This window comes from Sminthopsis crassicaudata, chromosome 6, assembly GCF_048593235.1.
Source record: "Sminthopsis crassicaudata isolate SCR6 chromosome 6, ASM4859323v1, whole genome shotgun sequence".
Lineage (NCBI taxonomy): Eukaryota > Metazoa > Chordata > Mammalia > Dasyuromorphia > Dasyuridae > Sminthopsis > Sminthopsis crassicaudata.
Genome location: NC_133622.1, coordinates 175,009,916 through 175,036,081, shown reverse-complemented (window position 1 = coordinate 175,036,081; position 26,166 = coordinate 175,009,916). Strand labels below are relative to the sequence as shown.

The 26,166-nt window shown below is 33.4% G+C and overlaps 1 protein-coding gene and 1 pseudogene across 3 annotated transcripts in view; both read right to left on the bottom strand.

Annotated features, from left to right (window-relative positions):
- PRDM5 (PR/SET domain 5) overlaps positions 1–26,166 on the bottom strand; it is a 215,331-nt gene that overhangs the window by 8,261 nt on the left and 180,904 nt on the right. The gene's annotated exons all lie outside the window — the stretch shown is intronic.
- On the bottom strand, positions 22,938–24,082 carry LOC141546561 (heterogeneous nuclear ribonucleoprotein D-like pseudogene; annotated as a pseudogene).

Below are 26,166 nucleotides of genomic sequence, written 5' to 3'. Positions count from 1 at the left end.
CTGATTCTGGGAAATGATGCCAAAGAAAACTCATAATATAAATATATGTTGGGTTGGGTTGGTATTTTTTAAACCTCTCCTATTCATATGATCCTATCTTTGTTTTCTCAACTGTTTTTTGTTTTGTTTTGTTTTTTGTTTTTTGTTTTTGTTTTTGTTTTTGCAAGCAAGCTTTAGTCCCCACATACTTTATTGTTATTTGTTTTTGGTGAGGCAGCTGGGATTAAGTGATACAGCTAGCAAGTGTTAAGTGTCTGAGGCCAAATTTGAACTCAGGTCCTCCAGGATTTTGCCTCAGAAAGTGCTTTCAGCTGCTCTTCCCAGAACCTTGTGGAGTCATAAGAACTTTCCTGTCCCAGATAAAGTCCAGGAACAAGTCTTAGAGATCACAGGAGACCACGTCCTAGATCCCTCTCCTGTCCCAGGAGCCTTGGGAAAGTGTTTCTCTGTTAGGATTACCAAGAACATTACATTTCTCAACTGTTAAATTGAGATAATACTAGCACCTATATGCCAAGGGTAATGAGAATCAAATGAAATAATAATTGTAAGAGGCTTAGCACAGTACCTGGTACATACTAAGTGTTATATAAATGTTAGTGTCTATTATCATTATTGTTATTAAATATGGTAAGTTAAACAGAATTTAAACAAAAGGTTTGGAGCAAAATTAATGAAAAGCAAACATTAAATATCAAGCTCTATATTAAGCACTGAGGGAAAATACAAAATACAGAGAGCTAGATCACACAGTAGATATATTATTGCTCCAGGAATCATAATGATCTGAGTTCCAATCTAGACTGAGATACTTCTTAGCTGTATGATCCAAGGCAAGCCTTAAACTATGCATTAGTTTCATCAACCATATAAAATAGAGATAATAGGTGTAACTACATGCCTGCACCTATTTTATTGTGAATATCAAATGAGATATTTCTAAGTGCTTAGCACAGTGCCTGGCACATATTTGGTTAATAAATGCTTGTTTCTCTCATTTCTTTGCTTGCTTCTTCCCCCCCCCACCTTTTCCTTATTTCTTTCCTTCTTTTCCTCCTTTCTTCCTCCAGCTTTCCCTAGCTAGCATTCTTCCTTCTTTCCTTCCATCCTTCCTTCCTGTTACTGCCCTCAAAGGATTTATATTCAAATAAGAGGAAACAAATGTAGAGAATGAAATGGAAACTATGGAAAAAAGAAATCACAGGGATAAAGTGAGTAGAGCTTCTATTAAGAAGTAGTCAGTCTATCAGGACACACTGAAGGCATCCATACTGCATGTCTTGTATTGTGAGGTAATAAAGATAACTTAAAATAACTAGAGAGATATTTTGCTTTCATAGTCACTGAATCAAAATACAATACTTTCTATATTAATTTATAAATTGAGTGCAAGAATAATCATATTACCAAAAACTATTCAAAGAGCTAGATAAGATGATAATAAAATTCATTTGTAGGTATAAGTGTAGAATCTTACAATCCTGATTTTTTTTAAAAAAGAGCTAGGTATTCATGAGGATAGCAATTGAATGCCTTTAATTATAATATTAAATTGGTAATAGTTAAAACTATTTGGTAATATCTAATAATAGAAAACTAGATCTAATAATAGAAAACTAGATCCACGAAATAATTCTGATAAACTAAAGAATGTAAGTTACCTGGGTAAGGACTCAAATTTTGATAAGTACTACTGGGGAAAAGAATGCAGTTTGACAGATGTTTTATTTTGATTATCTTGCCTTGGATACCATGATAAGTTCATAATGGAAATATAGCATAACTACTAAAAACACATTAAAAGCATAAAAATTAGATGAAAATCAAATTGGTTATCTTTATACTTATAGCTAGGGGAAAAATTCTTACTCAAATAATCACAAAAGAAAAAATACTCATAAACACACATGTATATATGTGTGTATATAATGTATGTGTATATACACATATATGTTTTTTCCATGATATTGAAAAGTTTTTCTCCAAACAAAAACAATGCAACTCGGATGTAATAGGAAAGTGTTTGTGGAGAATGGGTGTGGTGGTGTATGCGGACAAAAACTAAAGAAACATAATTGCAACAAATACTATTGGCAAATAATATTTTGCATTAAGTATCTTTGGTAATAAAGGATTCTAAAAAAAAATGTGAGAGTGGATCAGAAAGTGCCTAGCTCTCTGAATTCTCCTCACAAACAAGAAAAAAATGGCACCTCATGGAGAATGTAGAGTGGTTAAAAATAAAAAGGAATTGCTATATAACAGTGGTCCTCCTGGAACAATCTGAGAAGATCTCATGAAAAATACCAAGAAAACAATTTTCCTACTGAAATAGCCTCTGAATTACTTCCACAAGCAAGTGACAAGTTCTGGGGCTAGCTGAGTTGGGAGGCAGCCTTTGCCTGAGGAATTTTCATTTCCTGGACAGTGTGGGGAGCCTTTGCTGATAAGGAATGCCAGACCCAGTTGTGCTGCCAAAATAGGACCCTGAGCAAGGAGAAACCAGTGTTCAGTAAGTGCTGAAGCAGTTGGGCAGGGATATTGCTAGCTGTGGACCCTTTTAGGAGGGTAAAATTCTTGGTCTGAATTCTAGGACAGAGGGGAAAACTGAATTGGGTCCAAAGGCACTATCCCCCATATCCCAGCACTAGAAGTGATTACAATAACAAAATGCTATAAATTTAGTAATAATGATAATAATAATCATCATCATGCAAAGGAGAAAGAATCCAGCCCTAGAAAGTTATTATGGAAATAGAGAAGACCAGGGTTCTTCAGAGAGGGATACTGAAGTAAAAAAAAAAAAAATCCTCTCCTATCCCAAAGAATACCATCAAATAGTGATCTGCCTAAAAATAATTCATAGAAAAACTTTTAAAATGCTTTTTTATAAAATGAGACAAATTAGTTTTGTTTTTTTTTAATTAGAAAAATTCAAGAAAAATAAGAAGAGTATGAAAAGAAAGTCAGCCAATTGAAAAAGGAGATCCAGAATCTTAAGGAAGAAAATGACTCTTTAAAAATTAGAATTGTACAGGGGAAGCTTGGGAAGTTATAAGAGATCATGAAACAATAAAATATAAAGAATGGGTAAAAAAGAAGAGAATATGAAACATCTCACAAGAAAAACAGGTCAAGAAGGAAAATTAAGAATAATTACACTACCTGAAAGGTACAATTAAAAAAAATAATCTTACAATGAAACAAGAAATAATTAAAGATAATTGTCTTGAAGCCTTAGAATAAGAGGGAAAAGGAAAAATAGATTTAAAAAATCTACTTATCACCATGTAAAAGAGATCTTACAAGAATATTATAGCCAAATCTCAAAAACCCCAAGTTAAAGAGAAAATAACACAAGTAACATGAAAAAAAAGGAAAAAAAAATCAAATATGGCAGAGTCACTGTTACAATCACACAAAACCTAACAGTAACTACATTAGATGATGGTAGATCTTGGGACACTATATAAAGAAGAACAATAGAATTGGGGTTTTGGACAAAATATCATACCCAATAAAAATAAGCATAATCCTGAATGGAAAAAAAAAAAAAAGAATAGTCAAGGAATTTCCAGATTTTCAGGACATGATTTCAAAAAGAAATTAATTTAATAGAAAGTCTAACATAAAATATCCAAGAGGATTATTAGGTAAACATCAAAAGGCCAAATTAAAAAAAATCTATTATTTAATGCACAGAAATGTAAACTGTATGTCTAAGATTATCAGTAATTGGGGCAGCTAGGTGGTGCAGTGGATAGAACACCAGCCTTGAAGTCAGAAGGACCTGAGTTCAAATCTGGTCTCTTACACTTAACACTTCCTATCTGTATGACTCTGGGCAAGTCACTTAATCCCAAAAAGAAAAAAAAAAAAGATTATCAGTAATTGGGAAGTTCAAAAGAAAGATTGAAGTATATATAAGGAAAGAATTAGATTTATGAAGGAAGATGTTATACATGACCTACATTGATCCATTTGAATCTATATATGTATATATACATATATTTATACACACATATATATAGGATTATATATATCTATGAATATGTATGTTTATATATACATTTGTGTGTATGAATATGTATATGCATACATGTGCATATATGTATATATAAATATGAATACGCATATATATATTATATATCTCCAAACTTATAGTCTTGTGGGAGAGGAAGGAAGGAAGGAGGGGAGAAAATAAAATAAAAAGTGCACAGCAGAAAACAAAAGAAAACCTACAAGGAAGTAAAGAAAAGATGGACAGTTTTGAACACAATATATATCATTTGTCATATAAATTCTTGAAATGGAAATTTATTGCTTTATATTTTGATTTCTTTCATATTCTGCTGGAAACATGGCAAATTTTTCTTTTCCTATTTTGTATTTAAGTTTAAAAGAAAGATAAAAGAAAAAATCTGTGTTAAATTCTAAAATTTTGATATATAAGGAAATAATATGAATATATAACATCAAAAATCCAAATGAATGGTCAAAAGATGTTAACAAAATCTTCTCAAATAAAAAAAAAACTATATATTATTAATAATCATGAAAGGCATCTCCAAATCCCTAATCCAAAACAAGTGTAAAAACAAACAAACAACCACAATAAAATTTCATGTTTTATCTCATACCTGGAAAATTGGGAAATTTACAAAAAAATTAAGTAATTAATGTGGTAAGGGTTGTAAAAATATAGACACACTCATTTTGATATTAATGTGAATGTTGTGAAATGTTCCAACCATGCTAAAAAGCAATTTGGGAATTATGCTACAGAACATGTAGCCTAAAAGGTCCATATCCTTTGACCCAGAGATGACATTAATAGGACATAAATACCAAGAAGATTAGGGAAAGGGCTTATGTGTACTATACATGTGTGTATCTGATAACAAAAAAGTAGAAACAGTGCTAGAACTGAGGAAATGCACTTGGATAATGGAGCACGTGAGACTAATTGCCAATTGGACAATTCTCTATTAACATGTTTGAAGGTTGACCTTCCCTAGCTGTTCTGTGCTGACTTGATTGGTGGGACATAGAGGGGGAAGTGACGATTGTGGGTGGAGTAGGAGGAGGAAATTGATGCATTCTCCTTGTGGTGGAGAGAGAGGAAGGTGGTGTGGAGATTACTAGATCTAATCCCCTGGCTGCAACCTCAAGAGACCAAGAATAAAGACTTTTGATTAACCTGATTCCGGCTGATTTCTGGGAAGACAGAGTTCCAGCAGTTCCAACCATGCTAAAAAGCAATTTGGGAATTATGCTACAGAACACTGTAGCCTAAAAGGTCCATATCCTTTGACCCAGAGATGACATTGATAGGACTTATACCAAGAAGATTTGGGAAAGGGCTTATGTGTACTATACATGTGTGTATCTGATAACAAAAAAGTAGAAACAGTGATGCCCAATGATTGAGGAACGGATAAACACATTAGGGTACATTAATAGATAATACTAGAAAGACTTGTGATATTTTCTCCCAAGGACAGAAGTAGACAAATGGAGAAAGTTGCTGAAAGGATTCAGCTATATCTAAGAAAAATTTCCCAAGTCTTAGAGCCATATGAAAGATGATTGACAGCTTTTTAGAGTAGTGGTTTTTCTTTCAATATAAATCTTCAAGCAAAATTCAGTAATGATGTTGGGCATGTTTTCAATGGGCTGCTAATAAAAGTTCAGATTGTACTAAATGGCCTCTGGTGTCCATTTCACTTGAAATTCTCAAATTTATTGAATATTCTAATGTCAGGTTCTTAAGTCTCTTGTACAGGTTTCCCTTCCACATTGTATGTCCCCATCAGGGACATGTCCCTATGTCCCCATGTCCTTATGGTACATGTGATCTGGATCTGTGATCTGGAAAATCTGCATAGAATTTTTTTGGCCCTCCCTTCATACTAGAAAAGAAATCTGATTTTTTTCTTACTTTTATGGGACATTTATAGTACCTTATCAAAACTATATTTTATGCATTTCTGAGTTTCTAAACTTTTTTTTCTGTCATTTGCTGACTTTTGCAAATCATTCACATATCATCAACAACTTCCACAAAATTACCCCAAAATTCTCATTTAATTTCTTATGCTGACATATTATATCAAAACCACAATACGGAAAGTGTAACTATATACTTATTCCTCTCTGTTCCTAAAGGAAAACTAGACCTGCTACAAGGCTAGCTGAAAGAAGAAGAGAAGGGATAGTAAACATAGTCTAATTATTTCAGTAAGGGAGTATGATAGCTCCAGAGAGATTGATTAAGTAAGCTTGGTTTTAACTTCTATGACCAACATAGAAGCTAGAGGTGAGCAGAGATATCACTTAGTTACACTATCACCTTTAGAGTGGCACCTTCATATTTCCTCTAGATTGTGTGCAATAGTTGTATTTCCCCACAGTTGAGATGTCCTTGAGTCTCCCCACAGATATATACTTACAAATTTGTTATTTTGTCTTTAAAATTTTAACCAGATATCTCAATTCACTCCCAGTAGACAAATAGCTAACTTTAGTCCTCTTTCCCAATTGTTAAATTGGAGACAGACTCCAATTTATCAAAGATAGTTTGAACAGTGTTTACAAAGAAGGCTTTGTTTCAGAATAAAAGATGCAGTCTAGAAAAACAGAATTGACTTTATTAGCTTGGCTAAACAGAATGATTTGGTCACTGATTAACTGTGCCTTTGCATAACACAATAAAACTGACAAATATATTGTCCTTTATTATTATAACCCAGGAATCATTATTATAAAAATGGAGGGCAATCTATGTGTCAGCTAAACCATATTATCATTCAAAGGTTAGAACTAATAAAGAATCCAAGTCATTCTGTCTTCCATCAACCAAACTTTGGCAGGAACATATGGTAGGAAAGGTGAAATTAGTGCCGTATATTCTATTGCATCAAGCTTTGCTCTTTATTCTGTTATTGTGATTTAAAAATAGGGTACCACCAAGCTCAAATACTTTCCTCTAACATAAATTTTGTTAATAAATCTGTGTTTAAAAAAATTTAAAACACCTGTATAGTGTTTTTTTGTTTGTTTGTTTGTTTTGTTTTTTAATGGATACATATTCTGAATTCAGGTTCTATCTACTACACCATGTAGCTGGCCTGATATACATAATTTTGGGAGAATGTAAGAATGCTGTAAAAATTGAAATTTAGGTATATTTAAAGTTAATTAAAAAGCATTTCTTAAGCATTTTTTCATGCCATGAGCTAGACTAGAAGCTGTGTACATGGCTATATGCAAAATATATTTTTCCAAACTAATTTTTATTTATTTATTTTCATTTATTTTTATTATAATTTTTTGTAATATTTTATTTTTCTAAATACATGCAAAGACAGTCTTTAGGATTCATCCTGGCAAAACTTTGTCTTCTAATTTTTTCTCCCTCTCTCTTCCCTCTACTTTTCTCATGACAGCAAGCAATCTCATATAGTGTAAGTATGTGCAATTCTTCTAAATATATTTCCATATTCAACATGCTGCACAGAAAATCAGATCAAAAGTGAAAAAATGAGAAAGAAAAAACAAGCAAACAAACAAAAATAACAAAAAAAGGTGAGAATACTATACTTTGATATATATTTAGTCTCCATAGTTCTCTCTCTGGATATGGGTGGCACTTTTCATCACAAATCTATTGAAATTACCTTGAATCACTAAGCCCATTACAGTTGATCAACTCAGAATATTGTTGTCATTGTGTACAATGTTCTTTGTTCTGTTTACTTAGCATCAGTTCATATAAGTCTTTCCAGGCTTTTTGGAAATAAGTTTGCTCATCATTTCTTATAGAACAATAATATTCCATAACATTCGTATACCATGACTTAATTATTTCTCAACTTATGGGCATGCATTCAATTTCCAGTTCCTTGCCATTATAAAAACAAAAGCTGCCACAAACATTTTTGTAAATGTGGATCCTTTTTTTCTTTTTGATGATCTCTTTGGGATGCTGACTCAGGAAAGAAATTGCTGAATCAAAGAATATACACAGTCTTATAACCAATGAGTATAGTTCCAAATTGATCTCTAGAATGGCTAGATAATTTCACATTTTCATCAACAATACATTAGTGTCTCAGTTTTCCCACATCCCTATCAATATTTATCATTATCTTTTCTTGTCATCTTAGACAATCTGAAAGGTGTAAAGTAACACCTCAAATTTTTTCTTATTTGCAAGGTAATTTTGCAGAGAAAACATCAGACAACCTGTAAGAATCAATTAAGGCTTCTCTTAGAAGGTAAATTTTAATTTAGTCTTGAAGGGAGCTAGGTCTTCTAAGAGACAGAGTTATGTGGGGCGTGTATTCCAGACATAGTGGAATAGCCAATGCGAAGGTATAGAATCTGGCAGATGAAGTACCATGCTTGGAATGGTAAGAAGCCCAATTCAAGGTCAAAAAGGGCAGGTTGTTTTAGGTATTAAAATCCAATAGGAAGAATTCATTTATCTGATTCTTTAAATAACAGGGAGCCAATAGTATTTAATGAGTAAGGGAGTGGCATCCTCAGCCCTCCACTTCAGGATGATTTCTGGCAAGATGTTGTGATCAAATGATTTTAAAATATAATCAATCTACTTTAGGTAGTAAAATACTGCATTCTTTATATTTTCCCATTTACTGTGTGATGGTAAAGATGTGATTACTTTGGAATTAGTTACAAAAGATTTTCTATTCCCTACTATCTTCACTGAAGATGTCTTGAATGTTAATGTAGATTATTCCAAAAAAAAAAAAAAATTAGGAAAGGAAATGGTTTTGTGATTTCACTGGTATAAGGAACTTCGAGGGAAAAAAAAAACACCTCCCATTGCCTTCTACACTTCCACAATGTAGGAATTCTCTGCAATTTATAATCTTAGAGAGTTTCCTAAAGCACTTGAGAGGTTAATTGACATTTTATGTTGTTGGGAAAGTAGGCCAAATTTTAATGTGGTTTTCTTGGTTGCTTTTTATTGGTGGTAGGGATGGGGACAGGACAGGGATTAATAAAACCTTTTTTTCATCTTCTGCTGTTTCCAATTCCTTTCCTTTAGGTATCTTTTTATACTATTTTCCAAAACACACATTGTAAGGGCTGGGGGAGCAGCCATGCATGGTGCAGTAAGAAAGTAAACAAGCAATCAAGCTTGAGACCTCCAGAAGTGATTTCTATGAGTAAATAGAGACCACCTCATAGGTAGGAACTCTGGCCACCTTGAGATCACATAGTTAACAAGATGCATCTCTTTCTCTGATTGGCTGTGCATATCACCTCATAGACCTGATTTAAGATGTGAGGATGTGGAAGTTGGCTCTTTTCACTGGGAGCTCTGCTGGAAGTAGGAATTAAAAGTGTGCAGAAGGTCAAAAGGTAGAATGTGGACACGTGAATAAAGAGCTTGCATACAACTGCTCTTGAGTGCTATGTCGTGTTTAAACCATCAATCTTATGAAACGATTGCCAGAGAACTCTGAAGACCCTAGACAGAGGTAAACTTAGTAAAAAAAAGTTTAAACTACAAAAGACAGTGACTGGAGATTTCTCTGAGGGCCTGGGAATTAGGAAAGGCTGGAAGTAGTGAATGGAGAGTTAGCATTCACAACACATCAGTGTCCTCTCCAGTATAGATTTCTTCTATATTAATTTGCTCTAATCTAACTACTTTTCTCATCAATGGTTTCCATTATATCAATTCTGCTGCCTCAATAACCATGTCTGCAATTGTGATCCTAAAGTTTTCATGAAGTCATTTCACTTTTTAGATAATGAAAATGTTGGGGAGGTAAGCCTTTTAACTAGACAAAATATGGAGAAAATCATAAAAGACAAAGCAGGTGATTATGGTTCTGTAATATATGATTTTGCACAAATGAAAACAATGCAGAAGGGTAAGAAAAAATAGATTGGAAAAATCTTTCCCTTAATATCTCTGACAAAATGCTAACATTTAACTTCTATTTGATATTGAAATTAATATATAATAATCGCTATGCAATGATATATGTCATCAAAATAACAAAAGGTAATTTGTGTGAATTTTTATATAAAAATATAAATTATCCATAATTATTTGTAGTTTTCAGTGTGATATTACACAAACTAACTCTGACGTACTCCTTAAAAATTGGCACATCAAATTGTGTAAAGATGGTAACCTGTGGGACCTGTGGGAAAACAGGCATTAAATTCATAGCTGTGGATTCTGAGAATTATTTTAAACATTTTGAGAAAGTATATGGAATTATACAACAAAACATTATAAATGTTAATACTCTTTGATCCAGATATATCTCTTTGACTTTTATAGTCTAAGAGGGCAAGTGACAGAAAGGAGAAAAAAAAACCACTTTTTTCCTAAAAATATTTATAGCATCACTATTTGTGGCTCTAAAACAAGAAAACAAGAAAAAACAAAATAAAACAAACTCAAACTAAAAAAAACACAAGATTGAATATCGATATACAAATTAAATCTTACTTAACATGCTACAACAATATATCTTAAAAAGTTATCAACTTTGACCAATTTATATTTATGCTAGCAATGCAGGGATAGTTCAACATTAGAAAAACTATTAGGAAATAATAGGAAATTAGGAATAGGAAATATAATAGAAAACTAATTTGGAAACTACATTTTATGGCTTGACTGATATTTCTGATCAAAGGGCTGTCAAACATTGTAGTTTCTGCTGCATAATCTTTCAGAGATCCTGAAATGATTTTGATGTATGGATGGGAGGAACCTTAAAATTATACCTTTCTCTACAAAATCAAATGCTTTTAAAAACTAAAGTATGATATTATAACCTCTACATTTTACAGTCAATTGTGTGATATTAAACATGTGGTCTGCTACTATTGCTTTTATAAAGCTTGTAGCTTTTTTTTTTACTAATATCTTTATTGGCAATAAAGATTGACAGTGCCTCTATTCCATAATGTAGTTGGATTCTTTTAATTTTTTTCATAGGTGACAAAAATATCCAGGTTAAAAATGTTGAACCTTCTTTTGTTGACTTTCTGATGCCTTCATAAGGTTTAGAATTGTTTCCATGCCTTCGATATATTCCTTTTTCTCACATACTTTGGGAATATAACATTACTAACTGTTGCCTTGTATCCATGTATATACTTGATTTAATTCACTTTCCCATCAAATTTTTGTTTTCTTTAGTGTCATTTCTACTTCTTCCAAAGGCATAAACAAGGCTGTGATATTATGGTACAAGTGTAGTCATTCTACTGTACTTGAGGTTGATAGAAGTTTTAAAAAAAATCTTTGCAGATCTTTTCCATTCTTCTTGTTTGTTATTCTTAATTTTTATCTTTATATACACCTAGAATAACTTTGCTTAGTTGGATTTATTAGCCAGTATTCTTTAAGATAATTATATCTTGCAGTGTTTTTCATTACTTTATGAAGCATTAATGTTCATAATCTCCCATTATCCTTCCCCATGATACTTGTGAAGAGCAGCTCTATATCCATTATAAAGTTTCTCCAAATATATAATTATATTAACCAGAATAAACTTTAAATTAGGTGTTATACATAAGTAATACTCTGTACTAATTAACATTTTAGGGTCATCTAAGAAAGATTGTGTTCTTGGTAGAAATGAAAAGAATGATTTCCCATTAAGAAATTCACAAGGAAAGAAGGTTGTTGAAGACTATTGAAGACAATAGGGAAGCATATAATTAGTCCTAAAATAAGTATTAGATCAATCCTATGACTGTTAAAAAGTATAGGCAATCTTTTTTGCTCCTCAAGGATATTTTCAAAGGTTACAAAATCAAAAGATATAAATTCAGAAAAATAAACATGTTAAACCTTAATAAGTTATTAAATCAAATAAATAAAAGTTCTTGTGGTGTTTATATTGAGTTCTTCACATAAAAAAGACAATTCATAAAATTCTCTTCTTTGGTTTAACATTGTCATATGAGTATCACAAAGCCAGTGGGGTCAAGAGGGAGTGTAAAAGGACTAGGGAACAAAAGATGCCATATATATATATTCATTCATTCATTTATTTATTTATTTATTTATTTATATATTTATATATTTATTTATTAAGTCATAGATACAACTTTGAAGAGTAAAATCTTGGTTCTCTTCCTTTTAATGTCATTCTTTTTTCCTTTCTTCTTCCAGTTTATTCTCCAGGACTATTTACATTCTCAATCAATTATTTTCTCTTTTTTCCCTTTAATGAGATTTGGAATGAATTTATGTTTCGTTTTTTCATTCCACCAATTATTTCTATATTCAGGTGATATATTCTGCTCTCCTATTTGCCATTTCCTATTTAAAACATTCAGAAATATTGTGCTGTGGTTTCATGTTCTCTTGGCGATCCACATCATCTTATGTTTTATCAGGTTTTGAATCATTTTGATTTTTCTAGAAATATTTATTCAGAATGTCTCATTTCATCTTTAGGATATCTTCTTTTTCTCTCAGGTCTGAGTGCCACTTAGCCCCTTCTCACCAAAAATGTGCTGTTTCCATTTCTTCTCTTCTCCAAATTTATAGGTCAGTGACATAGAATGATGATACATTGAGACTGAACACATTTCTGAGTTTGGAATTTGAATCACTGTGGTACTAAAAGGGAGGACGACAAATTGAGGTATGGGTTTGGTTACAGTGTAAGCCCATGTGTTAGCCTGTGTAACATTGCTACAGGGAGCATAATGGATAAAAGGGAAGGAGGAGCTACTTAAATTCAAGTTAGAAGTTAAGGATTATTGGCCTTTATTGTTAGTTCGTAGAGTTTTTGTCTTAAATTCTTGCTGTCCCTATACCAAGATAATGTCAAAATGGACTCATGATTTAGACATAAAGGATGATACTATAAGCAAATTAGGAGAACAAGGGATAGTCTACCTCTCAGATCTGTGGAGAAGGAAGGAATTTATGGCTAAAGAAGAACTAGAGAACAGTATGAAATGCAAAATGAAAATTTTTAATTATATTAAATTTTAAAAGTTTGGTACAAACAAAATCAATGCAGACAAGAATAAAAGGGAAGCATAAAACTGGGCAAATATTTTTGCATCCAAGGATTTTGGTAAAGGCCACATTTCTATAATATATAGAGAACTGACTCAAATTTATAAGAATATAATTCATTCTCCAATTGATAAATGGTCAAAGGATATGAACAGATAATTTTGAGATAAAAAATTATAGCCATTTCTAGTCATATGAAAAAATGCTCTAAATCACTATTGATCAGAGAAAAGTAAATTAAGCCCACTCTGAAGCTACCTCTACCATTACACACTTCTCAGATTGGCTAAGGTGACAAGAAAAAATAATCATGAATGTTGGAGGGGATGTGGGAAAACTGGGACACTAATATATTGTTGCTAGAGTTGCAAACTGGTCCAACCATTATAGAGAGCAATTTAGAACTGTTCTCCAAGAGCTATCAAACTGTGCATACCTGTTGGTCCAATAGCGTCCCTTCTAGATCTATATCCAAAAAAGATCATAAAAAAGGAGAAAGAACCCACGTGTGTAAAATGTTTGTCACAACCCTTTCTGTAGTGGCAAGGAAGTAGAGATTGAGTAAATGTCCTTTAGTTGGGGAATGGCTAAATAAGCTATCACATATGAATATTATAGAATATTATTGTTCCATAAAGAATAATCTGCAGGATGATTTCAGAAAGGCCTGGAAAGATGTACATGAATTGGTGCTAAGTAAAGTTAGTAGAATCAAGAGAACATTGTATACAGCAACAACAAAATTATGTGATGGTTATCTCTTGTGCTACCGGGAGCCATCTGACAGTGGCTATTGGAGATCCAACCCAGATTTGCAGAATGGATCTTCTAGTGTGAGAGAATGATAAAAGGAGACTGAGAAGCAGTTGCTGTTCTCTGATCTCTATGACTGAGAGGCTGTTGCATTGTCTGACCTCTCTCCTCTTCCCTCTGACCCCAATTTATTTTGTTCCCAGTTCACAATACTTGTATCAACAAAAGTTGCCCTGCAACTCCTTCAGAGGCTATGATCCACAGCTGTGGAGGCTCTTGAAGAATTGACCTGCCCCTTAACAATCTCTGATGGACATGTCTCTTTTCAACAATGAGGTAATTCATACTGTTTCCAATAGACATGTGATACAGAGAGCTATCTGCATCCAGAAAAAAGACTATGGGGATTGAATGTGGATCACAACATAGCATTTCCACCTTTTTTTGTGTTTGTTTGCTTTATTTTTCCTTTTCATTTTTTCCCTTTTTGATCTGATTTTTCTTGTGCAGCATGATAAGTGTGGAAATATATAGAGAAGAAATGCACATGTTTAACATATATTGAATCACTTGCTGTCTAAGAGAAGAGGAGGTGGAGGAAGGGAAGGAGAAAAATTTGGAACACAATTTTTAAAAGGGTAAATGCTGAAAACTATCTTTGCATATATTTAAAAAATAAAAAGCAATTATTAAAAAAATAAATTCTTGGTGTAATTCTTGGCATCTTAGTCAAAGCTTCTTAAACTGTGGGTTACAACCCCATATGTGTTTGTGTAACTGAATGTAAGAGTTACAAAATCATGATTTATAGTCAGTAAATGTTTGATCTATGTTCCTATTTTATATACCCATATAGCCAAGATTGCATAAAAATCTCTTGGGCAAAATGTGGTTACAAGCTGAAAAAGTAAGAAATGTGGAAACAGCTGAAGTTGTTTTATCTCTATTACATAATTCCTACTTTGGAAAGGTTTGAAAGGACAGGAGGACTGAAGAAATTAACTAGTTCTTCACCTGGATAGTCATGTGATCTGTAAGTCTAAAATCTTTGTGAGTTTTCAATACATCTACCTTTCTTATCTGGCATAATGTTTAGACTTTATTCAACCCTAATTTCCAAAGACCTCCATCTCTTCCAGATAATACCCTGCAGCAATAATATTCAAAAAGTCACTGAAATTCAAAATATTGGTAAAGAGTTTAATCCTCATTACAGATTTTAGGTCCTTGTTGCCCATCTTTTGCCATAAATTGGATGTTCCCTCAATAAATTGATGCTAAAAGCACTTTTATTTCAAAGGAAATATTTCTTCTGAGTCATCACTCTTATTTGAAATTACTATTATCTGAAAGCAAAGTTTGTTTGGATCAGGAAAATTCACTTTATATGTATAAGATAAATTGACTTCAAGATATGCAACTTTTTTAAACATTAGTTTGTCTCTTAGTCTTTTCTAAATAAAATCAGAAACAGTGGGAGATATATGGGGTTCTTCAACATCATCATCCCACATCAATTTATTTGCCAATCAGCATTATTGGAATCATTAAAGTTAGTTCTCCTGTTCTATTCATGAGCTCCAAAATGGTTAATTTCAGGTTTTATTGGCCTCGGACCTCAAGCAACTAAAAAGCACAAAATCTAGTAAGATTTTACAAACAATTTTATGAAATAAAACATTGTTGTAGATGACAGACAAATTTTTCCAGTTAACAAGACATAACTGTTGATTATGGGATTAATTTTTTTTTCTTTTTACGATTTTTTGTTATTTTTTATTAAGTAATGCAGATTAAATTTTTCAATGCAACAATTATAAGCCATCTCTCTGTACTTTTCCATGTCTTTGTTATCTTCTCCTGCATTCATGTTTCTCATGAAGTATAAAGGTCAAATTGAAGGAGGATCTCCTTTGGATTTTGATGCCTTCTTTTCATTATTTTATATACCAGCAAGATGCCAGTAAGATCCTCTCTAAATCATATCATATTATTTAACATCTCACTGGGCTTAGTATGAAATGGCTTCTATAAAATACATAGACAGTCACAAGAAATTTTGGTAGTATTTACATGTTGTAGCCCCCTAATAGGTTATAAACTCCATGGAGTAGGGACCATTTACTGAATTATGTTGTTTTCTCCAATATTATTATAGCATTTAACACAGAGAAGATTCATAATAAATGTTTGTTGGCTTTGTCTAAATTGGGTGGCACTAGACCAAAGAAGAATTTTTATATATACTCCAATAGTATTTGTTTAGGATCTTAACTGCCAATATTCTCAGAAGGATAGGCAAATGAAGACTCCTGTAGTCCAATGCCTCTCATATCTGATCAGTGTAAATAAGCTTTACAAATTTATTCAAGAGAGAGGACACCAGGATGCCTAAAGAAAGGAAAACTTTTTTTGTTGATCATCATTAAATTCAAATTTCTGATTAGCCATTGTCACCTATCTAGCTGAGATAGAGAGAACAAATCTTAAATGAAATAAAATAGTAAAATAAAAGTTCAAATTAATTAGGGAACTAATATAAAGATTGACTTTCAGATTCGAAGTCTATAGTTGTTTAATGGTTAGAATGCTGAATTTGAAGCCAAGGAAAATTGGATTAAAATATTGCTTCTAATAGTAACAGCTTTGTGATGTAGACAAGCTATTCAACATTTATAAACCTCAGTTTCTTCATCTGTACAATGAGATTGTCATACTGTATGGCCTTTGAAATATTTTTTTAGCTATAAATTAATGGTTTAATTATCCATAGATTTTTAAATACATACACATATATATGTATATATACGTATATATACATACATACATATATATATATATATATTTGAAAAGGATAAAAGGATAGTCAGATATGAAACAATATATTACTATATCAGAGGCCCATAATTCCTCTTATAGTTCTTCTCCTAGTATGTATAGAACCAGCTGTATATAATCAAAATGTACAAAGAAATTCCCACTAATGAGCACTCTGGCTCAGAATACTTATTTTGCATATGTTTACAGCATCCTTAGCTTCTTATTCACTAGCTTATTTTTATAGTTGGTGTGATCTTTCAACATATGAAAAAACACACCCATGGCCTAGTAAACAATGCACCAATAATTATAACTTTCAGGAAGACTATAGATCACTATATAAATATGAAAAGCCAATCTCAATCCAGCCTACCCCTAATTAGTTTTGCATTGTCACTAATGGAAACCACATTTTCTATAAATTATGAACATGAATCACATAAGCCACATATAGAAAGATAAAAATAAACACCATAAATAGAATGCCTTTTAAAAATATGCAAGTGGCATACAGATCCGTAAATAGAAACAGAAGAAACTTTGAGCTGCTCTTAAATGAACTTCTTGGTCTAGGACCATGAGATAATGTGGTTTCCCAGAGGATTGGGCAACTGGGAAGGTCTGTCATAATCATAAACATGTAAGAAGAATTGGTTTGTCATAAAAAGGATGAGAATCCAAGGTCCTTGCATGACAAATAAGGGAAGAACCGAGATGTAAGAGCTACAAAACTCTAACAAACTGAAAGGCTTTCTTAGATGATGGGAATAAGTCCAGTGAACTTTCTGAAATAATAATGATGTCAGATTGAACTAAAATCTTTCATCATAATTTTCTTATGCACTGATTCATATGAGAAGATCTTAGGGACTTTAGAGGCCTCATAGTCCTCTCTTATGATGGAATCTATGCTATAACATCTGGCCCTGGGTTCAAAGGATTTCCATGGCCTAACACAATAAAGAATACTCAGAGTTGGCTTGTGGGCACAGACTTTATTGAAGAAAATAGATAGAGTGATGTTTAGCAATTTCTAGATTGTCCTAAGTAATTGCTGTTGCTTTTTCAAAGTTCCCATTCAGTTTATTCTGAAACTCCTTAGGGCTGAACACTGATTTGAACAGACCTGTCTCTTTGTGTGTGTGTGTGTGTGTGTGTGTGTGTGTGTGTGTGTGTGTGTGTGTATGTGTGTGTGTGTATGCGTGTGTGCATTTCTGTAGCTGAAATAGGGTCTACAGGCAAAGACCCACATAAAAGGAAACTGGCTTAAGCTCTCTCAGCTGAGATTTAATGCTGAATGGTTTTCTCCACCCTGGGTTCAAATATCAATTTTCCATGGTCTAGTGATATGTATTGATCTGGGGAAGCCAAAACAGCTTATGACCTAGAGCTATTTTTTCTAGTGGAAAGGTGATTGGATTAGAGCTATAAAACCAGAATTCAAATCTCAATTCTGCCACTTACTACCTATGTGATATAAGGTAAAACACTGCATATCTGAGCTGCAATTCCTCTTCTATAAAATGAGACATGTGGGGAAGATAATATCATAAGTCTATACTAGATATTAATCTATGATCTTGCGATGTGAATATCTTTAAGTATTGTCTATTCTTTGAGATGTTTCAGTAATATAAGACAATTCAAATAACTAAGAATGTAGTGTGGAAGAAAATGTAAATATAATTTAATAATTTCCCTCATTTTTGCCATTCTCAGGTAGAGAAACAGACCCAGAGGGATAAAATTACTTTCCCAAAGTCATGTAGCTGGTAAATAACAAAATCAGTACAGAAGATTTTGTCCATGGACAAAACATTGTCCATGTTTTCCCTTCTATTTTTTTTTTTAGCTTCAAACTCATATATTCCATAGGAATATTACTCCTAAATACCTTTAAAGAATATATTAGCCCATCAATTAATCTACTAAAATGGCATGTTAAAGCATACATACATGCATATGCACATATGTACACTAATATATATATGTAAATATATAAAACATGAGTTTTTATATATATATATATGTATATATATATATATATGTATATGTAGATATCAATTTCATCTATTATCTTTGTCTCCTATTCCAAAAACTGGCACCCCAAATCATTCATAAACTAGCACTATGTGATACACTCAATCTTTTTTTCCCCTCTTCTATAATTTCCAATGCAAACTAATGCAAATGGTCCCACTTATTTGGTCTTCTCAGTGTGCTCCACTTCTACATATATTGGGCAGATAGAGCATGGTTAACTCTATTTTAGTGCCTTTGCCATATCTTCATCTCCCTCAACCTTAAACATTCTGCCACCTCCTTTGTGTTTTTCCCCCATATCTTCATCATATATTAAAATTTGAACTAATTGCCAAACCCTGGCAAAGCTTTCCTTAATGATTTAAGAGCACACTGGTTGATTGATTTCTCTTTTCTAAAACAAAACAAAAACTCCAAACAAAATAAAACTATTTTTTCCAGTTCTTTTACATATTGCAAACTCATATATCTGTTTACTTATGATTTTCCATGTGCATGTATTTTTTCTCTTTCATTAGACCAGTGATCCTCAAACTTTTTAACAAGGGGGCCAGTTCACTGTCCCTCAGACTGTTGGAGGGCTGGACTATAGTAAAAACAAAAACTATGAACAAATTCCTATGCACACTGCATATATCTTATTTTGAAGCAAAGAAACAAAATGGGAACAAATACAATATTTAAAATGAAGTAAAGTTAAATCAATAAACTTACCAGTATTTCAAAGGGAACTATGGGCCTGCTTTTGGCTAATGAGATGGTCATTATCTGGTTCCATATTTGTCACTGCTAGTTGTAACAAGTGATGCAAATGTGCATCTGTTAGTCTTGATCTGGTTGGAGATGTCAAATATTTCATTCTAGAAAAAGTCTGTTCACAGACATAAGTGCTGCCAAAGATGGTTGCCATTTTGAGTGCATGGTTCCTGAGATGAGGATATGTCTCAGAGGGGAGAAATGCATAGAAATTATGAAGGTTGCTTGACTTGAATGTGTCTTTCAGAGAGTCACAATTCTGCAGTTCAGCCAGTTCCATTTGGTAAATTGTATCCAATTGTATCAATGTCAATAGAAAATGGGTTATGGAAAAGCTGTATGTCCTGTTCATGGAGATGAAGCTCTTTAAATCTAAATTGGAACTCCTTTGGCAATTTTTCCAATGATTCCACACATGTTTTGTTTGGGAATTCAATCAGCGGTTTTTCTGCTAATAGATTTTGAGTTGTGGGGGGATGGCAGAAGTTTTCCTCCTTCACTTGTTTGATGAGGAGGCCTAATTTTACTTCAAATGCTTTGACATGTGATTGCATATCACAGATGAGCTTCCCCTTTCCTTGAAGTTGCATATTGAAATTATTGAGTAGCTCTGTTACATCTGTCAGAAAGGCAAGGTGCCATTTCCTTTCTGCATCATTGAGCTCTGGTACTTCGTTGTTTTTTTTAAAGCAGAAAAGTTGTAATCTGTGGAAGTAAGTGATAGAAACGTTTCCAAACTCTCCCTTGACCCAGCAAATGGACTTCTGTGTGATATAGAATATCTTCATACTCAACATTTAGCTCATACAGAAATTCCTGAAATAGTCTTTGATTTATTGCATTAATTTTAATGAAGTTAACACAAGATACCACAATTTTCAGAACAGAGTCCCACTTCAGTGATTTACTACACAGCACTTGTTGGTGGATGAGGCAGTGTATGGCTATTGGATGAGAATGGTTATGTTTGTCCATCTCTTGGTTAATGGGAGCAATTACTCCTTTCTTACTCCCCACCATGCTAGGGGCACCATCAGTTGTCACTCTGGCTAGTTTAGCCCAGTCCAGCTCCAAACCATTCATAGTTTGGCAAACCTTTTCATAGATATCCTTTCCTGTAGTTGTTCCTTTGATGCTTTGCAGTGCAGCAAGCTCTTCTATGACTTCAAAATAATCATTCATCCCATGAATAAAAATTAGAAGTTGTGCAGATTCATGAACAACATTGCTTTCATCAAGTGCCAAGGAAAAATATGAAATTTTTTTTTTGTGGAGTTTTGCAAATGCTGATGCAGATTGTCTCCCATTTCTTCAATACTCCATGTAATAGTAGGTCCTGAAAGACTCATGGTACTAAATAAATCCACCTTCTCTGGACACATCTCTTTGGCAACAGAAAGAAGGCATTCTTTAACAAATTCCACCTCCATGAATGATCTGCCAGTGCATGCTATTAGCTTGGCAACTTGAAAACTTGCTCACAGTGATGAAATATTTAGCTGCTTCTGCTTCACAAAAATATTTTGCTGAGTTGTCAATGTATTTTTCAGTTTTAATATTTTATCTTTTCTCACTTCTCCAACCAAACAATCATATTTATCTTTATGTTGAGTTTCATACTGTTGACGCAAATTATATTCTTTGAACACAGACATTATATTCTGGCATATCAGACATGTAGCTCTTTCCTTGTACTGCATGAAAAAGTAATCATAAGTCCACTGTTCTTTGAATATCCTACACTCCAAGTCAATATCCTACACTCCAAGTCAATTTTTCTTTTTCTTGACATAATTATTTCTAAGGGATTCCAAATTGTTATTAGTAAAATACATATATATATATATATATATATTTAAATATATATATATATATATATATATATATATATATATATATATATATATAGAGAGAGAGAGAGAGAGAGAGAGAGAGATCACTATAAAAACAATATACCAGCAATAACTTTGCCCACACAGAGACATACAGACTTCAATGCTCAACTTCCTCCAAGCTGCCTCTGTGCTGTGATGCTTCCGTTTCCTGCATTCTCTTTCCTGATTCAGACTTTCACTGCACACAAGTCACTGCTCAGGTGGCCCTCTCAAATGCCCTGGCTTCTTTTTTATTCTGGGATCAATTCTCGTGATCCAGCACTGCATGATCGTACGTGCTGCACTCATAATTTATCATAATTGCAGGAAAGACTGTGCATATATGCATATAACTGCATGATATATTGTATGTGCAAAATGAGCTTCAGTGACAAATCGTACATTGGGGCTTCTGGGGGAGGTCATCATGTGACTTGAAGTGTATGGGGACCTTAAGAATCTGGAGGGAGATAAAGCAGTATACCAGCTCTGTACCCCCTCATACCAGGATAAGTGGGGGGGTCACTGAGGTCAGAACTCCCCAGTGATTATAAAGTGATGACATATGTTAGCAATATTCCATCTCTTTATGAAACTACAGAACATACACACAATGATAAAATTGATGACCACAATAGCCAGACATGAAGTCACTATGGATACAGGGCCACGGCCTGGTACCAGGAGCCTCACTCTGGGCGACAATAGCAATCAGTACCGCAGCATGTGCCTAAAGAGGAAGCTGGTACATTGTCATTACAGCATAATGACAATGATAGAGTCAAGCTAGGACTTGTAGTACTATACCCGTGTACCAGACACAGCCCATATATTCCCCCAGCAGTGGCCGTGACATGTGCAGCATGCACTGTACATCCCTCGCACCTATCTGTTGCGGTGGCTTCCATTACTTTACAAGGCCGCAGGCCGTCAGTTCTCCATCTTCTGCATCTCTCTCCCTTCCCCACACCATACACCCTGGCCTGGGAACTCACCTCACCTCAGTATCACTCTGTCTCCACTGCCTCAGCCCAGTGCCAGAAGTTTGTGTTGCTACTGGGAGTTTAGGTCGAATGTCATTTCCGGTCTGATTTTGCCATAACCCGGAGGACCGCATAAACGTCCTCAGCAGACCGCATCTGGCCCACTGGCCATAGTTTGAGAACCCCTGCATTAGACTATTAGATACTATCCCCAAGACTTAGAACAATGCCTTGCATAAAATAGTCACTTAATAAATATTTGCTCAATTGAATTGAATTCCAGAAACTTATATTTTCACTTTATTCACATCTTATGCAGTGGAGAAGGGTCATATTATTTTATGCCTATTTTGTGCTACATTCCTAGAACATTAAATATAGTAGATACTTAATAAAATGTTACCTAATATTTGCATTTTGTTATTTATTGTATGCTACATGTTTAATATTATATATTTATTAAGAAAGAATCCTTAACTATAACCAACTCTGATATTTATTTATTTATTTTTTAAACAATCACAAGTAATTTATTTTTGAGAATCATTTAACATGAAATGATACAAATAAAATTTGTATAAACACAAATCCACATTTGTCATAACACAGATAGCAAAGGACAAAGCAAAAACAAGAAAACTAAATCAGCTGCTATGTACAATTGTGTCATGTACACCAAAAGTCTTTTACAAAATAGTCATCTCAGATCAATAGAAGACCACTCTCCATTCAATGTCATCATCCTGCAAAATAGGCTGCTGTAAGCATCTGTAGTTGCTTTTCTCCAAGTCCTCCTTTAATAAGGCTGGTAATTGTTTTGGTGATTACCACCTCCTCTGGAGGCTTTGCCATACTTGCTTCATTGACTAGGCCATGACCCCTAGTCCCACCTTGTCCACCAGCTGCAGCACCCCTCCCTCCTTTCCGTTGGTGCTGTTGATGCCTGTATACCTGTTTGGGTTGGGCAACTTTGATTTCACACTTCCCAGAACCAATCTGATGATATCTGTTTTCTAATAATTTCTTTACTGTTTCTTCATCTGTATATGTGATGAAACAAAATCCTCTTCTTTCATTTGTTTTTGTGTCCATAGGAAATTCAATATTTTCAATCTCTTCAAATGCTCCAAAATATTCTTTAAATTTCTTCTTCAAAGGTATCTTGGCTCAGTCCACTGACAAATACTTTTTTGGGGGGCTCCTTTCCCTTTAAAGCTTTAGCTTTTTGGGGGTCTATCAACTTGCCATCCAGCTTTTGTTCTTTAAGTTCCAAGACCTTATTAACACTGGCAACATCTTTGAAAAGCACAAATCTGAATCCCCTCGATCTTCCCAGGATGGGATCTGTTTTAATTGTTTAGTCTACAACCTCTCCAAAATGAGACAGGTATTCAATGAGATCTTTCTTGCTCGTATCCCAGCTTAGCCCTCCAATAAACATTTTACCGTTGTCATGCTGGTTCTTGCTCACGTTGATTTTGGAGCCCTCGGCAAACTCCTCCATGTTGCTGTACTTATTCACATCCTCCATGGCAGCAGGGCTGTCGGCAGTGGGCAGGTGGCTTGAAGAGGGAGTCACAGATGGTGCGTTGTATGGAGCCGGATTTAAAATGGCCGGCGGAAGAGGCTCAGAAATTTATTTATATTAAATAAGATGCACTAAGATCCTCTGACCACAAAACATAAAATTGTTGTTACTGATAGGGTCCTGCTGCCTAGTTGCTAGAATGATGCTAGATGCTAGAAGAATTGGTAGAGTCAATTTACAAACTAATGTTCTCTTATGGTTATTGTTGCCAGCTACTATTTTTTTTGTTCCCATGACTCAATTTCTCTATTTCAATCAGGAAAAAAAATAAAGTGTTAGAGTTAAAATGAGTACATGCATGTGTCTGTATGTGTGTGTGTGTGTGTGTGTGTGCACGTGTGCAGTTCTTACCTCTAAAGAAATTGTTTTACAAGAAAAAAAAAAATTGAATCTCCTTCAGATTACAAAAGTAAAGCTAAAGTTAATTATTTGTTTTACACTTGAATCAATTAGTTTACTTTTTGGAATTGTACAATCTAATGGAATGTATCACAACAGTGAGTCACTTTAACATGCTGCATAGAATGTTGACAGGCTAAATGACTTGCCCAAGGTCACATCACTAGTACATGCTAGGCAAAACTTGAACCTGTGTCTCCATAACTACTAATGCAGTTCTCCACATAACATACTATCTTCCCCTTCTTAATGGGAATAAAAAATATAAATATATGAATGATTTACATGACACTACATACATTGATCATATGCTAGAGGATAAAAACTTTACATGCAGATGCAAAATAAGAAAATGTGTTTTTTGTTTTTTTTTAAATACCATTTATTGACTAGAACATAATTAGAAATATTGTCAATAAACGATATGGAAGAATTTGAATTAAATGAAAATAATTGAATTATAAGGAATTGGCAAGTCAAAGGGCAAGTAATAGAAGCAATACATAATTAAAAGCACTATATCTATTGAAATGGTGAAAATATTAGTATTTTTTTTTCGAAATACAAATAAAATGAATAAAGAATGAGTTAATTTGATTTTTTAAAAAGGGAAGAAAATCAAATCACCAAAATCAAAATATGAAAAAAAGAGAATTAACCTCTGGGACATTATCAAGAAGATGTTAATTTAATTTAAAATCAAACAGTTACTTTTTAAAAAAAGAAACATATTTATCATAAGAGTTAACAAATGAGAAAGATATAAGGAATCTCAGAAGAAATTATGAAAAAAGTGGGGAAATGACTAATTTTCAGTACAACTGTCAAATTATATTATAAAGCAGTAATCACCAAAACTAATTGGGACTTGTTTAAAACAGAAACTCAAATCAATGAACAGATTAGCTGCACAAGATCCAGAATTGAACCTAGAAGCACTTTTTTTTTTTTGATACCAAGGATTCAAAAAAATCAAGTAAGTTCTCACTATTTAAGAGAAATGGCTGGAAGAATCTAAAAATACTTTGGAAAAACTTAATTTAGGTCATTATTCAATAATATTTACTACAAAGAGCTCCAAACAGATAAATGACCTAGATGGTGTGTGTGTGTGTGTGTGTGTGTGTGTGTGTGTGTGTGTGTGTATGTGTGTGTGTGTGTGAGAATATGTGGATATATATGTATATACACACATATAATTGAGCTAATAAGGAACGAAGAGATATGTTTCTCAACTAAGAATGTAGGAAATAGGTACTAAGCAATTCAGTGATAGAAAACTATCTTCAAGGGAATTAATGAAAAAATGCCAATGAAGGTGACCTAAGCTGTGCCAGACCTAAAACTATATTATAAAGCAGCAGCAATCAAAACCAAAATCAGGAATTATATGAACACAATTACAAAATACTTTCCACATAAATAAAGTCAGATCTAATCAACTGGAAGAATATCAAGCACTCATGAGTAAGCCAAGCAAATATAATAAAAATGACCATACTACCTAAATTAATCTACTTATTCAGTTCAATACTCCCAAGAAATTATTTTACAAATCTAGAAAAAAATAGCAAAGTTCATCTGGAATAACAAAAGGTCAAGAATTTCAAGGGAATTAATAAAAAATGCAAAAGAAGGTGACCCTACTGTGCCAGACTTAAAACTATATTATAAAGCAGCGGTCATAAAAAAAAAATTAATACTGGCTAAAAAAGAATAGTTGATCAGTGGAATATGTTAGGTTCACAGAACAATGTAGTCTATGACTATAGTATTCTTCTGTTTGAGAAACCAAAGACCCCAGCTTTTGGGATAAGAATTCACCCTTTGACAAAAACTGCTGGGAAAATTGGAAACTAGAATGGCAGAAACTATGCACTGACCCACACTTAATACCACATACCA